The sequence below is a fragment of the Rhipicephalus sanguineus genome, chromosome 2 (assembly GCF_013339695.2).
Source record: "Rhipicephalus sanguineus isolate Rsan-2018 chromosome 2, BIME_Rsan_1.4, whole genome shotgun sequence".
Taxonomy (NCBI): domain Eukaryota; kingdom Metazoa; phylum Arthropoda; class Arachnida; order Ixodida; family Ixodidae; genus Rhipicephalus; species Rhipicephalus sanguineus.
In genome coordinates this window covers 62620753-62629708 of record NC_051177.1, presented here as the reverse complement: position 1 = coordinate 62629708, position 8956 = coordinate 62620753, and the positions used below count along the sequence as shown (strand labels likewise).

The 8956-nt window shown below is 45.3% G+C and overlaps 2 non-coding genes across 2 annotated transcripts; both read right to left on the bottom strand.

Annotated features, from left to right (window-relative positions):
- Window positions 1–4094: 4094 nt before the first annotated feature.
- Window positions 4095–4213, bottom strand: Trnal-caa (transfer RNA leucine (anticodon CAA)). Its single transcript has 2 exons — window positions 4176–4213; window positions 4095–4140 (listed from the first exon to the last, which is right to left on the bottom strand). It is a non-coding gene; the product is annotated as a tRNA-Leu (tRNA).
- Window positions 4214–4920: 707 nt separating this feature from the next.
- Window positions 4921–5039, bottom strand: Trnal-caa (transfer RNA leucine (anticodon CAA)). Its single transcript has 2 exons — window positions 5002–5039; window positions 4921–4966 (listed from the first exon to the last, which is right to left on the bottom strand). It is a non-coding gene; the product is annotated as a tRNA-Leu (tRNA).
- Window positions 5040–8956: the final 3917 nt, after the last annotated feature.

Below are 8956 nucleotides of genomic sequence, written 5' to 3'. Positions count from 1 at the left end.
GATTTATTTTTACTCACGCTTTTGAAAACCCGTTTCTCCTCCCCCCCACCTACCAGGGGCGTAGCCAGGAATTTATAGGGGTGTAGGTGTGTGTGTGGGGGGGGGGAGGGGGGGTCACTTGCTGCCTCCGTTGCCATCGGTCATAATAGGATATTCGAGAGCACCGGGTCTGGAATTCTAGCAAGTACGGATAAAATAGCGCAGAAAGTATTCGATTCATAATACAAAAAGTTACGCACTTATTCGATTCATACCCCTCCCCCCCCCCCAAAAAAAAAAGAAAGAAAATTAAGGCAGCTTTGCGCTAGTGCATGAACGAACTGCGTAGCTGGGCGGTCCTCCTTGTTTCTATTTATTTATTTATTTATTTATTTATTTATTTATTTATTTATTTATTTATTTATTTATTTATTTATTTATTTATTTATTTTTCTCTACGCGTTCTCTCTTTTTTGTCTCTGTTTATTTCTATTTCTTTCTCGCTCTCGCTCTCTCTATATTTCTTTCTCTCTTTCTCTTTGATTCTCCTTCTGCTTCTTTCTCTCTTGCACTCTGTTTTTTTCTCTCTCTTTTTTTGTATATTTATTTCTCTGTCTTTCTATCTTTCTCTGTCTATCTTATTCTTTCTCTCTTTCTGTACTCAATCTCTCGCCGATCAGAGTAATTGCATCTCACGCCGGTCAATTCGGCGCGCGTGTTCTGGGAGTGAGGTAGAAGGAATACGACGAAGAAAGCGCGTTTGGGTTCATGATGATGATAACTTTTGTTCGCTAATAACGGAGCTTCTCCGTGCATATATAAACAGTTCCTCTGTATAATAGATCCGCACGTCCCACATTCCAGAGATGGCGTCCGGTGGACATCTATGGGATGTCCTAGTGAACAACGTCCAGAGAACGTATACAAGCACTACCATATTTGGGATTTTGGATGCCTGGCACAAACACATATTTGGCATATATTTCTAAACGGCATGACAAATATTTTTCGTTCAGTGTGCATAATGAGACCACGTGTACAAAATAGTTGTCTGTTGTGGTGGTGTCTTCAAATTTATTTAACGTTTCAATTTTTCTACCACGAACATTTCACGTCAAGTACGTTTTTTCAGCTCACACATTTCAGCTCTTTTAGCTGCAGATTCGGTCTTTCAATGCCAGCTAAAGATAAACGAGTTTTCGTTTCGTTCAAATCATATTAAACCTAAGCTTTCCAAGCTCATATGTGCATCCCAGTCTGTGTATTTTGTTATATAGCATTTACAATGGAGAAAATCAGCGGCGCCATCTCGAAGTTCTTGAAGAAAGCAAATTAACGTTCGAGCTGCACTGCCCCCCTAATCACCTAAGAGGGGGCGCAAAATCTGCCCCATACATTGACTTAGTAGTGGGGGGGGGGGGGGCCCGCCACGGTGGTCTAGTGGTTATGGCGCTCGACTGCTGACCCGAAGGTCGCGGGATCGAATCCCGGTCGCGGCGGCTGCATTTTCGATGGAGGCGAAAATGTTTGAGGCCCGTGTACTTAGATTTAGGTGCACGTTAAAGAACCCCAGGTGGTCGAAATTTCCGGAGCCCTCCACTACGGCGTCTCTCATAATCATATCTTGGTTTTGGGACGTTAAACCCCAGATATTATTATAGTGTGGGGGGGGGGGGGGGGCGCTGCGACGAACCTTGGCCTCCCCTAATGGCGAACCCTGCGCATGGCTATGACACGCGCCCACATTTTATCCCTTCTTCTGCATGCACGTTGCGCATTACAAATAGTATTGATGTGATGCGTGTCATCATAAGTGCCAACCACGGGCATTGCACAGGTTCACTGCAGCGGCTGGTGTTTTAGAATAAATGATGCGACCTCCGTCCACAGATCCACGGCGCGCTTTCAATCACCCATCTATAGGAGAGTCGTGGAAGCTTATTTCCTTTCGAACCGTAAGTACTATGTCAACGTAAATGCCACGCATATCGAAAACTAAGCGTTCGTCGTTCCTGCCTAAAGTATGACCATTGGCTAAGCAGTGCACGTCGCGGAATCTCTCAGAAAATTTTGCCGGGACGGTAACGTTTTCGACTCAAAAACAGTGACACGAACATATCTGTATGGGTGTGCCAACTATCTGAACCGGGCGAAAGTTTGATGTCACGGAAATGAGCGACTGGATGTAACGCCTACGCAAATTTTCTCTGGGTGGGACAGTGAGCCCAGCTGTATGTGGAGCTATATTTATGCTAACGTTGTAACGAACAATAGGCAGATTAATTTTAGTTTTCTTGTTTCATCTAGGCACGTTTCATCCTCATTCTCGTTCTGGAAATTTCTGCACGTGAGGGTACATGAGTAGAATTGAAACGTCTAACGCCCCACTCGAGTCTCACATATGTTATTCTGGGACATCTTACGAATGGTGTATTTTGTTTCGCTTGGGAGGCTTTACGGATAAGTCCCATGTTCGCGTGACTAATCCCGAAATTCGATAAGGGACATCCTTTGGACATCCCTTGGATGCTTGTGTGTTGTTGGCGAGGTGTCTACAAATGTGGTTCGCTAATATAATGCTAATAATATGCTAATATGACGCTAATAATGCTAATATAAATCATAATGTCGCTCTCTACTTTCGCTTATTCGCACAAAATGCACCCGCTTTAACTTGGCTTATTATGCAACTGGGCTATGCAAAGCGGCCAGCAAAGGAAGGCCTCTACTCGAGACCGACTCCTTCCCCACACCCGTAGGCAGGATCATAGGCGTGCGCAGCTTCCCCATCAAGGTGGGGGGGGGGGGGGAGCGAAGGTTCATCGCAGCGCCCCCCCCCCCCAACCTACTAAGCATCTACTAAGTCAATGTATGGGGCAGATTTAGCCCACCCCCCCTTCAGGTGACTCGAATGGTCAATGTACAGGGCAGATTTGGCGCCCCCCTCTTAGGGGATTAGGGGGAGCGGTCGCCCCCCCCCCCCCCCCCCCCCCCCTTTGCGCTCGCCTATGGGCAGGATAGTACTTTCCCAGAGGGAGGGAGTTGATGCCGATATTGTCGGGAATCGGGATCAAATTTTGAAGTTTGCCTAAGGTTCATTTCAGCGGTACGTATGCTACGTGTCTAGAATGTTTCCGGTGGGAGGAAAGGGGGGGAGGTCTTCATTTTCAGTTGGGGTAGAGGCCCTGAATCCCCGTAACCACGATGCCCGCGCAACTGACCCGAGTCTGGCATGTGCTCAAGTCCGGTAAACAACGTGTAGTAGCCTCATCTTTGCGGATTTTCATTATATTACGGATCTTACAGCTCGCTCTCGAACGAAATAAAGGTGGCAACAGGCGCTCGATGGGAACGCGCTAAGCTGCGGTATTTATTTATTTATTTATTCACAAAACCCCCACAGGCTCCAGCAGGAGTATATAGTGCCTAGAATATAGCTGCGGTGTTTAGTGCATTCTTGCTGCGGCAGACAGCCAGCTGCTTAGCTGCTAGGGTCATTCGCCAGCATTCGCCTCGCTCACTTGACCCTCGCTCACCTCCCTTGCCTCGCTACGCTAGCGGGTTGGCCGGGTTGGTGGCGCCGCCTGTCTTCAACTAACGAAACAGCTGCCGCGGTTGACTGAGACCGCGCCGAGCAGAGGACGTCGGCGGGCTGACCTCGGATGTTGGTTTGCACTACACTGTAGTTTGCACAAATGTGGCCCTTAATGAGGCACGAAGACGAGACTGTTCGGCCAAGGAATGTTTGCGAATTGTACTTTTACTAGATAGAAAAGTTAAAAAAAAGAACAATAGAAAGGAAGTGCTCACTTTATCCACAACAAGAAGCGACACCAATGTATTTTTTCGACGACGTTCTTAAATTTCGTTTTTGTGTTACACGCGAAAGTCTGAAATTCAGGATACCTGTCTTTGTGCACCTCAGAAGCTTATCGAAAAAAAAAAAAGAAGAAAAGAAAAGAATGAGCTGTCGATGCTGGAAAAAAAAAAACTGTAATGTGAACAGCCGGATTCGAACTTACGAAGTTGTTTTGCGCAGAGTGGAAATTTTTTTATGCTAGCGACAGTTGCACGAGAACATTTGTAAAATAATTAAATGACAAAAAAAAAAGTTGTGTCAGAAGTGGGATTCGAACCCACGCCCACATTCGTGGACCAGAAGCCTCGAGTCCTCTATCAGAGGAAAGGTGTCGAACCTTGAGTCTGGCGCCTTAGACCGCTCGGCCATCCTGACAACACGTCCAACCGCCTCCTAGCGTTGAGGCAAAGGCAGGGGTCGTTTGTCACCGGTGTCGAAGAACGTAGCGTACAGTTGCCGCGTACGCTATGAACAAAAGCACATTGGCAGGATATCGCAGATGTCAATATATATGCATTGATCGAGTTAAAGTGACTACACAGGTGCAGTCTATTTTTGTGCGAAACATGATATCGTGCCAAATTTTGTTCCGCACAAAAGGGATAAGTGTGTGCATGTGTGTGTGTGTGATCGCTTGTTCTTTCTTGCTCTGTCATATTTGGTTGTCTATCTTGATTGTCGATGTATGTATGTATGTATGTATGTATGTATGTATGTATGTATGTATGTATGTATGTATGTATGTATGTATGTATGTATGTATGTATGTATGTATGTATGTATGTATGTATGTATGTATGTATGTATGTTTAACCCCGACATAATTTTTTTTGCAGCACTGTATGCATATGTGTGCGCACATGGGGATTTACAGAGTGGTATATATGTAACAATTCTGTAAGCTCTCGACGCAGCAAAATAAATAAACAAATAAAAACAATGATGACAAAGTTTTAAACGCAATGTACACAGCCCGGATTCGAACCTCGGCCCTTGTCGTTTCGAGTACGCCGAATGGTTATTAGTTTCAGGTTAGCGAAGATCGCACGGGAACGTTTGGCAGAGTAATGAAGAAAAAATTGTGTCAGAAGTGGGATTCGAACCCACGCCCACATTTGTGGACCAGAAGCCTCGAGTCCCCTATCAGAGGAAAGGTGTCAAACCTTGAGTCTGGCGCCTTAGACCGCTCGGCCATCCTGACAACACGGCAGCTGCGGCCTAAACGTTCAACAAGTGCCATTTGGTGTACATTTTCATACAGTTGCATTGTGGCGTAGTTTACGTACAAAAGCGCACGGGGAACGCGTCACGGATGAGACGTGTCGTACACTAAAGAGCAAAACGATTTTTCTCGTATTAGCAAACTACTCTTTCACGATACCAAAAACACCACGCATGCTGCGAGAAGACGCTTAGTAAGCGAGACATCGCGCACAAAGAAAATTTGGGTGGCGACGCCACCTTGAAGTTTCCGCACCATTCGCCGTGACGTCACATATTTTGACGGCGCCTACTAGGGCCTACGTAGTTCCTAAACGGTAAAAATGAAGTGCACTGTCCTCTGAAGGGGCCATAGAGTTAACATGCCAAGTTTGAGGAAATTTTGTTGAGCCAACACGATAAGTACACTTTGAAATCCGTGACGTTACGCGTGGAGATATTGGCGCGGAATTTAAAAATGAAACATTGAACTTCATTTTCTCCTTTATTAAACACCTATGATGGTGAAATAACGACATTATAGTTCTCAAAGTACAACATATCAATCTAAACCGATTGATTGTTTCTCTTTAGTGTCCCTTTAAGTGCTTTTCGGTAAAGTTATGTATTGGATTTTGGATTTTGTACGCTTATGCAGAGCTTTTCTTGTTCTATTTAACCACACCCCCCTCGTTCTCCCCCCTCCTCTCTCTCTCTCTCTCTCTTTGTTACATGTAGTTGCCCATCTTGGTAGATAACACGCGAAACGGATCCGCCTCCGCGTAGCGAGAAATCTGCTCCAAATCGACCTGTGGAAAACGCCATACATTTTGTGCTTTAAATGTACGTGCCGTAACTTCCGTAACACATGATGATTATATTGTTACGCCGCGTATATAAAAAGTACTGCCGATTATTTCGCACCTCGCGCTTTTCGCCGTTTGCCCCCCCCCCCCCGCCCCCCATTGAAACGCATTCCCCCGCGTGGCTGGCAACGAACCCGAGACCTAGAACTGACTGAAGAGCTGACTGATATGAAATGAAAAAGGGTGAGATAAAATGAAGCGTGAAAGCGAATGAATATTCTTAGTTTATGCATTTAACGCTACATTCGCAATATATTTTTTAATGGGAAAATGCTTGCACTTATCAAACCGACGCGAAGGTGTACAATAGCTTTCTTTCCTAATGACAAGACCTATACCGGGTGTTTTTTGTGGACAATACGGAATTAAAAATCTCCTGCGACAGATATCATAATTTAATGACTGAGCTCAATTAATTACTCCAAGCGGCAGAGACATGCACGAGACAACTCAGTAAGTAATCGGCTAATTCGTCACCTCGTCATTGCAATATGTACCTAAATTAATTAATTAGGAAGCTAACGAATTCAATTTTAGTCAATAAGTAGAGTCGATATTTCGACTTTTCGTGCGAGCAATTCGCGCCGCTTCGAGTAATCGTGCTCGGGGGATCACCGGCATTTTTTAATCTATTCTATTAAAAAAAACTATATTACAGTCGCGGCTAGAGCTTTGGTAAAATAAGAAATAAATAAGGTACCAGCCAGAAATACCAAAATGAGACTTCATTCATTCATTCATTCATTCATTCATTCATTCATTCATTCATTCATTCATTCTGCTAGAGCAATCAATGGCCGTTCCAGAGTGGAAAACAAAAAATTAACATACATGGGTACAATACGAAGAACAACTAAAAAAATGCCTCCACCTCCCCGAAGGGAATCGTGAGGAAATGCGAATGCATTTCTTGCGCCGAGAGTACACGGCGTAGTAATCGCTTCACTCCATTTATATATACGTGCGAGCGAGCGGACGGGAGAGTGGGGCGCAGGGAGGAGAGAGAGCGAACGGCGAGAGAAGGAGCGGCGAAGCACTGCACTTACCCTCTCCTACACTCTCTCCACACACGCGGGAGCTCCGCCGAGCTCCCGCGATGCGAGCGCCCTCACAAGCCAGAGCGCGCTCCTCCTCTCCACTCACTCTCCGCTACTCCGCCCGCACCACCTGCTCCGGTTGCTAGGGGCGAGGATAAGCGCGCGCGACAGCAGCTGTTGCTATGGGAGAGGGAGTGAGAGCGGAGAGATAGCACCTGCCGGCGCGCGGACACCGACAGACGCCTGACATGCCCCGACTAAGAAATGCATTCGCATTTTAAAAAAAATGGACATCATAGCAGAATAAGAAATCAGTAGGGGTGTGCGAATATTCGAAAGTTTCGAATATTCGTCGAATATTACATTCCAAATATTCGTATTCGAAAATCATGTATTCGAAAAGTTTCGAATATTCGATAACTCCGAATATTCGAAATATTCGAACATGCGATTCGATTATCATATATAAAATAACTCGTCTTCCACATTTCTGCTGCTTTTGTATTACAAAAGCGTTGCCGAGAGGAGCGATAAACATCGTAAGTACACGGAGGCACGATATCTGCCTGCGACGAGCGCCCCAATACGTATGATTTATTGCTGGTGCATCTCCGACGTGCAGCGCTGTTGGCGATCATGTAACCGTACATTTTCAATACTATGAGGCCGTAACGTACCGCACTACCACTCATTCACTATGCGGGACCACTTCTGAAGAAAGACAGTGACCCACGGGACTGGTGGCGGACTGTAGGATTTCTGTTCCAAGCGAGCGTGCCTTTTCAGTGGCAGGGGGGGGGGTGTCTCTGTTACAAGGGAGCGCCTGCTGCCTGATCATGTGGAGCAACTCATATTTCTTCATGATAACATGTAGTCATTACTTTCATTGTGCCGTATATTTGCTTGTGTTGTGATGTGCATTGTGCTAGTCTGGACATTGTGTTCTGGGGATATAGCAGTGCATGTTGTGTTACCAGTCAGGCTGTTAATGTTTTTTTTTTTTCAAATAGCTACATGTTAAATAAAATATTGCTACTGTGGAGGCATTTTTCCTTTGATATTCGATATTCGAAATTGGATATTCGTACTCGATTCGTATTCGAAAAATTTGATATTCGCACACCCCTAGAAATCAGTTTAATAAACAATGCGCCGTACAGACACAAGATACCAAGGGCTAGCGATGTGGAAAAGTCATGGTTAGCGAAATAGTAGCGGCAAAAACAACTCATATGCACGTTCGAAAAGTTTTTCAACGCTTGAGGCATTGCATCATAGTCAGACAACGCATTTCAATCAGTAACAAATGTTACTGTAGCACTGAAATAGTTTTTGAAGAGTGACGCTTGCTTTGTTTGTCCAGAAGAATGGATGTAAGCTCCACCCACAGCCGTCGCTCTCCAACCCAGAGATAATTTACACAAACGCACTATCCAATCGCATTTGCTCATTTTCGTGACGTCAAGAACATTTCATGTTGTTCAGTTAGGTGATTTCCCATACCGACACATGTCCGTGTCGCTGGTTTTCGGTGGGAGACTGCCCAATCCAGCAATGATTCCGACATCAATGCGCAGCCAAACGCAATATTTTAAGTAGGGACGAAGAAATTTTCATTATTATTGTGCGTAATGTTTCCATTAGCAGCGAAAAAGTACTTATGATTACAACGGAAACCACCTAGCACGACTGTCTCTCACATGTTAATGGCAGGCGCGCCGCATTTCAAGGGGCAGAGGTCATCACCAGGCTTCATCAGGGTGTGGACGAGAAATATCCTCCACCAAGGCGCGGTCTCCTTGTGTTGGACCAGGACAAGAAATTGTCTAAGCAGCGAAGTACCCACTACGCGTCTACATAAGCTAATATGCGCACCTACGTGGCTGCACGCTTTGTTGATGTAGTTGTTGATGATGAATTATGGCTACACCCTTTGTGATGGGTGGACAATTGAAACCACCGAATCGTTACGCAGTTCAGATGGTGTGACGCCTAGTGTGATGCTGCGCTTCTGT